At 38.5% G+C, this 13,572-nt stretch overlaps 1 long non-coding RNA gene across 1 annotated transcript; it reads right to left on the reverse strand.

Moving 5' to 3' along the window:
- Positions 1-492: 492 nt before the first annotated feature.
- On the reverse strand, positions 493-13,046 carry LOC129048346 (uncharacterized). Its single transcript, XR_008510614.1, has 2 exons — positions 12,937-13,046; positions 493-633 (listed from the first exon to the last, which is right to left on the reverse strand). It is a non-coding gene; the product is annotated as an uncharacterized LOC129048346 (long non-coding RNA).
- Between the last annotated feature and the right edge of the window lie 526 nt (positions 13,047-13,572).

Raw genomic sequence — 13,572 nt, forward strand, 5'->3', positions numbered from 1 at the left:
TATGTTCCCTGGTGAAAGCACTTCTTCCTGGAAACTAGGGTCTGTAAACCTGAAAGTACAGAGTTGTGTGCATGGGAAGCATTAAATTCTCCCAAGGTATCACCTGGAATGATAGTAAAGAGCACCACTTCAATTTCACTGACTCCTTAATTTTAAGACTAACGCACTGTGTGTTGAAGACAGCTATAAAATAGTTGTTAATGTCAACCATCTCCTATTGAAGGTACTCTGTATCTTCGATGATAGTGCTTTATCTCCACATGGGTACATCAGCTGTGCCTTGTATAGGTATCCCAACTGCTTCTCAAAGGTATTGCATGAGATAAGACCAATGGGTCCCTGGTCATAGTCCAACTGCCACATCATTGTAAAGAGGGATTCTTGGGCTGATGTGGTGGTATGCAGGGCCCTGTGTCAGTGGATGAAATTCTCTGTAATCCTTAAGATTGTGGTACCAGTTGAGGCCCTGTGAGCAGCAAATGCAAATCCATATTCAGTTTACGTCTTTATTCTAGTCAAGACAAATTCTTGCTGTTTCCAGAGTGAAAAATGTCCAATGTAATTAACTTGTCAAAAAGTGACTGACTGGTCTTCTTGAGAGACAGTCCCATGCTGGGCACTCAGTATTGGTTTCTGTTGATAAACGAATAAACAGTTGTCATTTATAGTAGCTAAGTCATCCTTGATGAGTAAAATGCTGTGTGATTTTACTCATATGCATACCCTCTATTCCTACCACCATAGCAACTTTGTAAACAAAGCGCAGGAGCAGCCAGTTAGAGAGACTGATTGATATCATCTGGCCAAATCATTCAGCCTACTTAGTTGTCTGGTGGCTCCTCTGTGACAGATGCCCTCTGGTTGGTGTTGGCATTAACATGTAATATCAAGATCTTTACACTTCATGCCTGCTGTCAGAGGTCCACTACAGTCCTTTTAGCTGGATTTGTTGTTCCTAATCTTCCATTGCTTCATCTGCAAAGTCCTGAACAACTAGCCAACTCATATGTCATCCATGAGTCTGTAGGTATTCTTCCCCCAGGCCACTTCTCTACCCATCCAAAGAGAACAATAAAGTACACTGGACAAAACTCTGGCCCACTGGGAGTATTTCACCTCACTGCTGCCTTTTAGGGTCACTTCCCGGCATGGCTGTAGTGCATCAGCAGTCTATTTTTGGTCTTCACTCACATATCAAGTGAGTGAAATGAGACTCACTTTTGCAAATGAAACTTGGCTTTGTTCCTCCCCTGTCAACTGGTTATAAGTGACTCCCCTCAGACTGAGACAATAGGGGTGGACCAAAGAGAGGAACCCATTTAACAATGGCTGTTGATAAAAGTCTGGACCACCTGTATGTGCAAACTTGCTTATTCTCCCACATATATGACTTATATCTTATGAATATAGGTTGGTCGGATCAAATTCAACCCACGATAACTTATTATGGACACCTGATTCATTCAAGCCCTGTTTGTCAAGAGCTCTGTAGCTTCATCAGGACCCAGTAACACAACAGGAGTTACTTTTCCAATGTATAATTTTCTACTGCAGATGGCATAGCCTTGCTCCAGAAACCTTGTGGTGCTCTACAACCCTACGTTGTCAATTTTTAGAGCTTCCTCAAAATTCTATATGACATATGCTAGGTTCCGAACGTCAGTGCCCCACCGAAATCCATACGTTGGAACCTAATACTCAATGTGATTGTATTAAGAGGCGAAGCCTTCTGGGAAGTGATTAAGCCATAAAGACTCTACCTTCATGAATGGAATTTGATACCCTTATAAAAGAGGTTGAAGGGAGCTGCCTTGCTCCTTCCAACATGTAATAACACAGAGGAAGTGTCATCTACCAGTATCAGGCCTGTACCAGACATGGAATCTACTGGTACCTTGATCTTGGACTTCCTAGCCTTCAGAACTGTGAGAACTAAATTTTTTTTTGTTTATAAATTATCCAGTATGTTTTTTTATAGCAGTCCAAAGAGACTAAGACATCTTTTCCTACCATAGATATTTCTAATACTATAGGATTTTCTGGATTTATGGCCCAAGTAGAAGAACTACTTGCACCACAGCCTAAACCTATCGCAGAGCCTTTTTATTTTGGATCCAAGTCAAAGCTGGTATTCTTTTGCCAGAATAGTATTTTCAAGTATGAAATATTTTACCTCCAAAACACGAAGAGGCTTACCAGGAAGCTATGCACTATTTACCCTTTTCATAGTTTTCTGAAGATCAGACCATAATGCTACTGGCCCAAGTGTTTACTGTATGGGCTGAAATGTATTCTCCCCTATTTATATATTGAATCCCCAGCCCCCAATGTGACTGTACTTGGAGACAGGGAAATGGTAATTCAGGTTAAATGAGGTAATAAGGGTGAGGCTTTAATCTGATGCAACTGGTGTTTTATAAGAAGAGACAAGAGAGCTCTCTCTCTCTCTCTCTCTCTCTCATCTCCCTCCCTCCCCCTGCATGCACACAAAGGAAAAACCATGTGAGGACACAGCAAGAAGGTGGCTGCCTGCAAGCCAGGAAGAGAGGCCTCACTAGAAACCAACACTGCTGGCATCTTAGTCTTGGATCTTCCAAGATATCACAATATCCAGAGCTGTGAAAAAATAAATTTATGTTATTTAAGCAGAAAACTCAGCCTATATGGTATTCTATTTCAGCAGCTCAAGCAGACTAATACGCTCATTTTAATTGTGTACACCTTGCTTTTTATGAAAGATCTACCAACTGGCCTCTATTTTTTTCAAGATTCTGTTATGAATGTTGCCATCACTGAAACCAGCTGTGTAACATCTTCCACCGTCATCCCTGCCTACAAAGGACAGCTATCACTGAGTTTTTCAATGATACTGGTGTTCCTCTCTCCAGCACATTCCTTATTACATTGGTAAATGGAGTATACTTGGGGCCTTCCTGCTGAACTGCTCAGCTGGTGTATTTTTTAGCCTTAAAAACATATCTATCATAGCATGCTATTTCTCCGTCTTTTGATTCTTTATTCCAGCACCTACCCCACTAGGCATGAAATTTCTATACCACTTTCAAAAGCCTTCCAAGAGTGCTCCTAAGACATGTTAACACCATCTTTTGGGATCCTTCTAGGTATTAAATTCCATATTGTAGGAGAGTGTCCACACTCTTGATGATCCCACCCTATTTTCTGCTCTCATTGATCCAGTACCATCAGAATCCAATCTCATACATTTTCACCTGGCTTTTTCTGTACATGTTGTCTATATTCTGTAACTTCTTCCAGCTATAGTTTCTTTTCTCCTTTAGAAGATCCAACACTTTCCTGGCCAGGTTATATAGACTTGACCCCAGTTTTTGGTTTAATGGCCAGGAAGAGAGGCGGAGGCAAGGCAGTGGCCTCTAAATTTTCTTTAGGCAAGAGGCGAGGTCTAGGCTATAACAGGGAAAAATGAGCCACTTCTGCAAGTAAAGAGAGTTTAGAGGGATCTGAGACTTCAAGGTTTTTGAGTGCATAGATCCAGATGTTCCTATGCCAAGTCTCAGGGTCCTACTCCTTCCCAAGTAGGTCCACGAACCTACTCCTTACCTTGCACAGCAGACTAGCTAAGTCTGAGAACTTAACTTTTTCTAGAGTTGTATTACTCTTAAAATTAATTATTGACCATGAGCCTCAACATTCCCTGCCTTCAGACTCAGGTGGTAAGTCTCCTTATTTGTTGCCAGTGAGGACCTTTGACTTCCACACTTTACTTTCAGTTGGTGATTAACCATGCTTAATCTTTTATTGTCTTTCTCCAATACATCACTGGCACTGAGCAAAACCCATCAGATTACCTTCTCATTATAACTGGTATTTACTGGATATTCTCATATTACTCCTACCAGCATTCTCTCCCACCAATTTCCAGTCCAAGTTCATTACTTTGAAAATGTTGCAATTGCATCACTACAGCATACGAGGATTTATTTATTCATTTATTTATTTTTATTTTTCAAGACGGAGTCCCACTCTATTGGCCAGGCTGGAGTGCAATGGCGTGATCTTGGCTCACTGCAACCTCCGCCTCCTGGGTTCAGGCGATTCTCCTGCCTCAGCCTCCCAAGTAACTAGGACTACAGGCGTGTGCCATCACACCCAGCTGATTTTTGTATTTTTAGTAGAGACAGGGTTTCACCATGTTGGGCAGGATGGTCTCGAACTGCTGACCTCAGGTGATCCACCCACCTCGGCCTCCCAAAGTGCTGGGATTACAGGCATTAGTAACTGCACCCGGCCCATATTAGGATTTATTAATTTAACTGCTCCACCTAACACCAGGGCTTTTTATTTCTACCAAGATGGAGAATTCAGCTTTAAAGCTCATTTTAGAGTTTTCCTCCTTGGGCCACTTCTGCTAACAACTGTCTTAGATTGATTTCTCAGGAATAGACTCTAGGAAGGAAATTTGAATGGAAGTTTACTAAGGATTGCCCCTAGGAACGGCCCCTATAGAGCACGAAGGCAGTAAGACAAGGCAGAAAGGGGAGTTGTGTTACAATGCATTTGCAACAGAGGCCTCAGCGAGTCCCACTGGGAGCTCTGGAGCTGGGATGGATCTTCACAATTGCATCTTTTAAGGTAGTGGGCCAGACTTATATAGCCCCTAACAACAAGGTATTAGATAAAGGCTACCACTGTGGATGGGACATCACTTTGAGATAGATGACTTCCACATTGAAGACAGTACCCAAGAGGGGCTCAGCTCTGAGCAGACACCAATATTTCCAACAGCAAGGGGAAAGAATACCTCATTCCTTAAGGTACTCACTGCAGCATGCACTACAGCCTGGCCCTATCTCTGTGACTCACATTCTTAGCTATACACTAAAAAAGATAATAGGACGAACTTTATAAGGTTATTAAAAGGATTAGATAATTTAATTCATGTGAAGTGCTCACTGGTGTATAGTAAGCGTTCATGAAAATGTTATATTCCAATAAAAACATCCTGGTGTTTTAGTAATAATACTATGATGTAACTGAGTTAAAACTACAGATTTAAAGAGGGAATTGGCATGCCATGTTGCATTAAGTAATCCTCATTAAGCTGTCTTAAATAATTCAACTTGCACCTAAAGAATCCCTAACTGGATAGAGGTGACATCAGTGAGGACCACGTGAAGAAGATTCCTTTAAGAAATCTTAAAGGAGTCTTCCTTTAAGTCACTTAATGTGAGTACCGTGTATTCACATTAGCTAGCAGACATGAACAGAATGCAGTAGTCCCCCCTTACCCATGGTTTTGCTTTCAGAGGATTCAGTCTGAAAAACATTAAAGTAAAAAATTTCAGAGATAAACAATAAGTTTTATATTGCATGTCATTCTGAGTATCATGATGAAATCTTGTGCCATCCTACCCCGGACATGAATCATCCCTTTAGTGTATCCACGTTATAAATGCAACCTGCCCGTTACTGTATAGGAAAAAAACACAATGTATATAGGGTTCAGCACTATCCTTTGTTTCAGGCATCCACTGGGGATTTAGGGGGACTACTAAAGTATAGACTTGTTTATTTGGTAGTCTAAGACTGCCTTTTCATAGATGACTTCCAAGCCATAGGTTATAAATAAATATGTTTGTTCTGGGTTCTACAAGAAGAGAGAAAGTTGCAGGAACACAGAAGAACTGACTCAAGTAAAAAATATCATTGTGGGAAGACATGAGCAGCTGGGGTAGCCAAAAGGAAGCAGTGGAAGAAAGGCCTATTGACTTTTGTATAGTAAATGGAGGCAAAATATAGATATCTTTTGAGTCACATAAGCCTGTTTATGAATCCTCAGTCAGTCTCTTAAGTGTAGAAGTTATCTTAATTGGTATGAGTTTATAAAGCAATGGTTTTTCTGTGCATTGTTAAAATGACATGATAATCCTGCCTAATTTATAGTTTTGTTGGGAGAACTAAAGAAGACCAATTACTTAAAGTGTTCAGTGCAATGCATGGTACATGGTGAATATAAATAGTTACTGATTATTAGAATTACTGCTAAGCATCTGTCAAGAGCAAGACTTGGGCAAGCAATGATTGTGATAATGATAAATAATGAGGTATGTAACTAAGAACTACCTAACCTAATTTTCATCCTCAAGAAATGTACTTCAGGTATTTTATATAATGCTTGAAAAAGACTTGGGGACTTAACAAAAGTGCAGAGTCAAGCTCTGTATCTGGAGCCTAAGTTCATTTTTTCTAATGTAAAAACGTGCATTAGTGGTTTGCCTTTTGATCAGTCCTTTCTAGCACCTACTTTCCCTCTTCTTGCTTGTGTCTTTTAGGAAAGTGTTAAAGCCCTTTTCTTTTAATGACAGGCAGTAAAAAGGGCACTGCATTTCTGCAGGATCCAGCAAAGATTTGTTGACATTGAGCTGAAATTGGGCAATCCATTCGTTATTAATAGACGTGCTCACATAATGGAAGGTGTTTCCGTTTTCTTTTTTTTTTTTTAAACCAACGACACAATAAAAATGTTTAATTAATGACATGTGCAAGTCTTAAGCAAAGATTTACTTGTTTTATGGGCTTAGCAAATTCATTCAGCCACTTCCTCCCAGATGCTGACAAGCCTGTTTGTTTATGCTCATTGGCTCTTCTAAATACCAGCCAAGTATTAGGATTATTTTTGAAGTAGCTCAGTAATCTCTGAGGTAGGGACTGGATGTCTTCAGTATCTCACCCACTACACATAGGCTCTTTATGGGAGCACTGCCTGGCCCTCAAAGCAGGCATTAGATAAGCCAGCCCTACCTTGCTGGAATATAGAATGCAATTTTCCATTGGATATAAACTATTGACTGTTTACACAGACACAGTTATAATTTGTTTTTAGAAATTCTTCCAGGGTTTTCTCTAAGCTTTTTAAAAAAGTATTTAGTCTTTATCGAAAGCTAGACCTGCCATTAATTTTAAATATCTGTTCACATAGTTAATGTTTCATATTTACCAAGTGGAATCCATCACCCCAAAAAATAGGAACCAACACAATTGTAGGTGACCAATCTAAAGCCAGTTGCTTATTGGAACAAGATTCTCAAGAGGAACAAGATTACCAAGAGTTATGTATTACAAAAGGAGGTGATATGACATCACCAAGTAGAAAGTGTCCGGGAGGAAATCATTTGTTTGTAAGCAGGGACTGAAAAGAAATGAAAGATCCTGCCATAGCACATTTTTGGCTCTTCCTGACTGAATTTGGGTTGGAATATTCTCATAGCTCCCTCTTTGTTCACTGACACTGCCTGAAACCTGTACCTTGCCAGCTCAACATTTTAGCCACCAAGTTAACTTTACTGCTTAAGTGGTGTACCCAGCATAGTTGATAGCCAGAACAATTTAACATTTTCTTCCTTCAGACAACAATGGATTTATTTTCAGTAATATTTATGAAATGAAAAGATTAATCAAAAATAATAGCTGGGGTTGGGGAGGAAAACACAAACTGAATTTTCCTTTTATTACAATTCATATATATGCATACACACACATACACACATATACACATACATACTTATATTCATATATATAGTATGTATCATCCTAGTTTAAAAAAATACTACAGTATTAAAAAGAAAAAAGGATAATAAATACCAATTTTAGGCACCTTATTTATGTTTTGAAAAAAGGGAGAAATCATATAGTTACATACTGGTTAGTTATAATAATGAATAACACGGTATTTTCTGTTTTTATACCTTGTCTTCTGCAAATTAGTAAATAAACCCATCAAAATATATCTTTTTTTTTTTTTTTACATATTCTTGTTCTGTAGACAGTATAGCCAGATTTGTCAATCTATCTAAATCTGTTTTCATAGTCGAAGACCACATTTCATTAATTTTAATTTCAGAGGTTTCTTTCATATGAAGCAAAACATGTGCAAGTAATTAGGAAATGTTTTAAACTCTAGGATAAGTTTGTCAGAGTTATATAAATTCCTTTTCCACAATATATTCCAGAAGTTGCCATACTTTCTATAAATTTTTCTTATGCATTGATTCTGACAGATTTTAAAAGTTACTTTATTTGAAATGATTTAAACACAAATAAAAAATTCCAGGTGGTCAAATAGAATGGTAGAATCACATAGATCAAGTACTGTATCTTTATAATCACTGTGTTATTCTTATTTTGAATCTACTTTTTAAATGCAAAAATATGTGTTGGAGGGCTTAGAGATAAACAGTGCCTGCAGTAATAGTAAATAATTCTCATGAATGTCAAACACAGAACTAATGTGTGTAGGGTAGCAGAGATACTTTCCATGTAGAACACAATGTTTATTAAATAATAAGTGCTAAACATATGTTAATTTGGATCTTATACATCTGTATTTTTTAATGCAATCAAAACTGGAATAATTTTTTGGAACTTAGACCAATAAAATATTTTGCCCCTGGGAGAAGTATTTTATAACTGATATTGTTTAGAATTATTGGCTCTGAGTGATCATAAAAGGCAGGCTTACATTATTTGGTTTTATTATTATTTTTAAATTCTCCAAAGACAATGTCCCCCACCTGATTATTGCCTGCACTGGGGCAACCCACCCCACCACTTGCCCTTGGTACCCAGCCACTGTTCTGCTTCCTTCTGGGGTTTCATCTCTCACCAGCTCAGAACAATTCCACATAATCTTGATCTTATTGTGTCACAAATACACCAGGACAAATATGATCTACTCTAAGCCATGCTCTGTATCTTCTGATAAGTTTGTCAAACGGAATAACCATGGAGGAGATCTCTGGGCAATTTTTTAAGAGAATGAAAAAAAAATGCCTGAAAGCAATGGATAGCGATGAGACTCAACAATAAATCAGAGAGACTGAACTGTCCCAGGTAATTCTATCAGAAAGGAGTAAACAAATTCAGAGCCTTGATTCAGACTATTACCTTTAATACATTAGGAGAAAGGGAGAAGAGGGAAAATAATACACGTGAATTTCACACTTCGCACTTTGTCACTTAGCATCATTTCTGCCTTGCTTCTATCACCCTGCACTGACGCAACATCTGGACAATAGAGAAGAGCAGGGAGGATGTGCTACTTTTTGGAAAAATTAAATGAATGAGACATAAAGAAGCAGTCTTTTAAAAGAGAAATTCAAAAGCAAATGTATAGAAAAGGACCTCAGCCAGGGAGAGAAGCAAAAAGGTAAACATTTAGTGAGTAAAGGAGAGTTTGAGTCATCGAACCATAAATTCAATGCTTGTATCCATTCACTTCATTCAACAAAACATATTAATAATTTATTATTGTCAATTAATTAATGTGTCATCTGATGAAAAATACAAGTGAAAACTAATCTCTGTGATCCCTCTTCTGCGCCACCAGTGAATTCAGGTGGTCACAGCTACACAGCATACAGATCCCAATATTCTGTACCTCTAGCTGCTTGACAAGCAGGCAGCCCAGTTTTTCCAAGGATATCTCCTCCCCTACTTTCTCTCTACACATCATTGAAATGGAGTGGCCATGGGAGATTGTCTGCCAACAGGAAACCTATTTTCCTGGAGGATTAGGAAAGGGTCAGATATAAGTTCTTTTTGTGACATGCAGAGGAGTGTGGACTCCTTAGGTAATGGAGAACTACTTAAGGATTTTAATGACACCAGCAATTCAGATTTATGTCATCGTAGGAACTCAACACTGGTGTAGTGGGTTGAATGCTGACCCTCTCCAAAAGATACGTCTACATCAAATCCTTGAAACCTGTGAATGTGATCTTACTTGGAGAAAGTCTTTGCAGATGCCATTAAGTTACGAATCTTAAAATGAGTTCACCCTGCATTATCTGGGTGGATCCTAAATCTGATGAAAAGTGTCCTTATAAGGGACAGAAAGAAGGTACAGACTTTCAGTTATAAGAGAAACAAGCTCTGGGAATCCAACATATAGCCTGCTGACTATAGTAAATAATACTGTATTATATTTGCTAAGAGATTAGATCTTAAGTGTTCTCACCATACACACAGACAGACACACACACACACACACACACACACACACACACACACACACACACACGGTAACTATGTGAGGCTATAGAATTGTTAATTTGATAGTGGTAATCATTTCACAATGCTTATGTATATCAAATCATACACTGTATACCTTAAATACACATAATTGTATTTGCCAATTATACCTCAAGAAATCTGGGAAAAGAGACAAAGGATAACAGACACATACAACAGAAGTCAATGTGAAGACACAGCAGAGAAATGTGGCTGCAAGCCAAGAGAGCTAGCAACCACCAGAAACTCCAAGAGGTAAAGAAAGCAGGCTCCCCTAGAGTCCCAGAGGGAGGGCAGCACTTCCAGCATCCTGATTTCAGACTTCTGGCCTCAAGCATACGAGAGAATGGGTTTCTGTTGTTTTAAACCACCAGTTTGCAATAACTTGTTATGGCAGCCACAGGAAACAAATACAAGTGGTGACAACATTAAGAATTTGTTTGATATAGAGGTATGACTTGGGAAGAGATATAATGAAAGAAACTATTACTACAGGACGTGTTTAGAATAAAGCATGGTTCAAGACTTTTGTTAATCTTACATGATTTATTTTTTCTATATTTACCATTATATTTATTTTTAGAATAAGCAATGTGGGATAAAAAAGACTTAGTTAAGATAAAAAAGATAAAGTTAGATAAATAAAAAGACTAAGGAAGCTGAAGGGAACATTGAGTGGAGGGGGCTGTTCCTTCCTTATTTATGTCTCTGACAAATATTTTCTGAGCATGTGTTATGTGCTAGGTGTTGTTCTAGACATTGTAGAGCTAGCACTGAACATAATTAAAAAGAATCTCTTATGAATCTTACATTGAAGTAGAGGAAAACCGTAGAAGTTTTTGAGTAGAGGCATAGGTAACAGCTTTAAAAGGATCACTCTGGCTGCTGAGTATAAGGTGAAAGCAGGGAGACAGAATGCCACCACTGTCACCCAGGTGAAATGACAGTGGCTTGTGCTAAGGTATGAACTGGGAGGCTAGAGTTTCTTGTGGCTGACTTGAATGGGACCAAATGAAATAGTGAGATTAACTTGATGATTTCCAGACATACAGTAACCGTGAGGTTATAAGTATGTATGTGGGGTCGGGGTGGAGGGGGGTGGTAAGAAGTGAGATCCAGATCTGAGACCCAGTTGTTCACTGGTGTATATGGAAGCCTGAAGGCTAGAATGGTAGAGGCAATATTATTCTGAGTAGTTGGGTTCTCTCTTAAATCCTACTGATGAAGTACCATAGTACTCAAAATGAAGTACTCAGAATGCAGCTGGGACAGGGGGAAGAACCTTACTGATAGGTAATGTCTCCGGATCTGACCCTACCCCTCAAGGCACATAACTTGCAAAAATTGTTCCCATTAGATGGCATCTTTTTCACACAATAACATCTTGTAATAAATTAATTCATTGGTTAAGAGAAATTTCATGTGTTTACCTCTGAGATGAGGGGCTATCTCCAGTTGCTCCCTAACAGAATGACAACTAGAGAATCAACAATGATATTTTTGTGGCTGATTATTAGGATATTCTTGGAAAACAACCTCAATTACTGAAAGTTGTCCAGTCAGAGAACAATATTGGTCACTAAGTCAACTAATGAAAATCACTTGCCCCATTTTCCCAAAAATAACAATGTAATTGAGAAGCAGGATTGTTTCATACGATCTTTTTCCTGCAGAAGGCTTTTTAATTATCCCAACTACATTCCAAAAAAGATTTGCCATTGACTACAAGTTAGTCCAATTCTAATAACAGTGCAAGAAAATGAAAACCACATGTAGAATGTTAGAAAGTAAGACGTCTGTTTTTTCTTTTAATTGAGAACTGAAAACGGAATGAATTGATCAAAGAACCAATTGAACGACTCAAGCAGGAATGACAGAAATTTTGTACTTAGATTAAGTTGCAGGTCATTTAGGTAGCCCATGCTAGAAGAGTAAATCAGGTAAATGTTATAATACTCTCAACTTCCAGAAACCATCACCCTACATATAAATCCATATGCTTATGCAAATATCCCCACTCCAATTAGTTTTAAAACTATCTGAAATGCCACCAATTATTTGAAGTATTTTTCAAATCTCAGTTTTCTTGAACACACAATCAGAAAGTTTGCTGGAGTGATCACTTGCATTCTCTATGCTTGTCTCTTGAGGGACTCCAGATCATAACAAATTGAAAGGGGACTCCTATTATCCCTTGACATCTTTGTTTAGGATTGTACATTTTAGTTCTCATGAATAAGCAATTAAAAAGTTATATTTCTGAGAGAAGAAAATCTGTATTAGTAGCTGGCCTTGCAAGAAAAAAGAAGTAGAACCAATGTCCTGGAAAGGAGGAAAAAAGCAATAAAGAGATTCTGCATCCACAGGAAGAAAGAATAGCATGACAAAACAAGCTGCCTGCACAAATACAGCCCAAATATATGGGTTAAGGACTAGATTAGAGTCCAGCAGGCTGGACTCTGAAGAGGTTGGCAAAGGGATTAGGGTGCCTGTGAGAATCCAATTTCCGGGTCATAGGGATTAATTTTTAAAAGGAGGGTATACAAATAATAACCAGTCTTCTATTTCTGATTCTTGAGCCCAGCTGGCTCTGTTACTAATTATGGAGTCAATATAGAAAGTCCATAATTAATTTAACTGACCCCGTCTCATTGAAACCCTTCGTGAATCAGGGTGACTCTTAATGGAGGAGTTTTGTAAAAGCATGATAAAATCTCCTTTACATTTCCCAGATGATATCTCCTATACCTCTCTCCATGTGTTTATGGCATTCTATAATACTTTGTAATTTGATAGGCATTACCGTTTGTATTAGTCCCTTTTCACACTGCCAGAAGAAACTTCCCCGAGATTGGGTAATTTATAAAGGAAAGAAGTTAATTGACTCACAGTTCTGCATGGCTGGAGAGGCCTCAGGAAATTTACAATCATGGCAGAAAAAACAGCAGGAACCTTCTTCACGAGGCAACAGGAAAAAGAGGAACGAAGGAGGAACTGCCAAACACTTATAAAACCATCGGATCTCGTGAGAACGCACTCACTATCACGAGAACAGCACGGAGGAAACCGCCTCTATGATCCAATCGCCTCCCTCCTTCCACACGTGGGGATTATAATTCCAGATGAGATTTGGGTGAGGACACAGAGCCAAACCCTATCACCACTTCATATTTGAGAGTAGAGACTATGTTCTACCTATTTTTGTAACAAACAAAGGGCCTGATGTACTTCCTTGCACATAGTGGGAACTGAGAATGTATCTATAATATTGAAAATGGAAAAATGTAGAAAGAAAATAAAGTCCCACAACGACTACACTATGAGAATATCCTTCCAAATTACTTGAGTACCATGGAAAATGCAATGGCAAAGCTCTATTTGCCCTTCCAGCCTTAGCCCAGAAATATCTCTGTAATATGTATTAGCTCCATTTCTATTTCTATTTACAATAGTTTAAGAATCAAGCTATGATTACATATGCCTAACACCAGTTCCTTTCTGACAGATGAGATCCGTCCCATCATT

Source organism: Pongo abelii, chromosome 8, assembly GCF_028885655.2.
Source record: "Pongo abelii isolate AG06213 chromosome 8, NHGRI_mPonAbe1-v2.0_pri, whole genome shotgun sequence".
NCBI lineage: Eukaryota > Metazoa > Chordata > Mammalia > Primates > Hominidae > Pongo > Pongo abelii.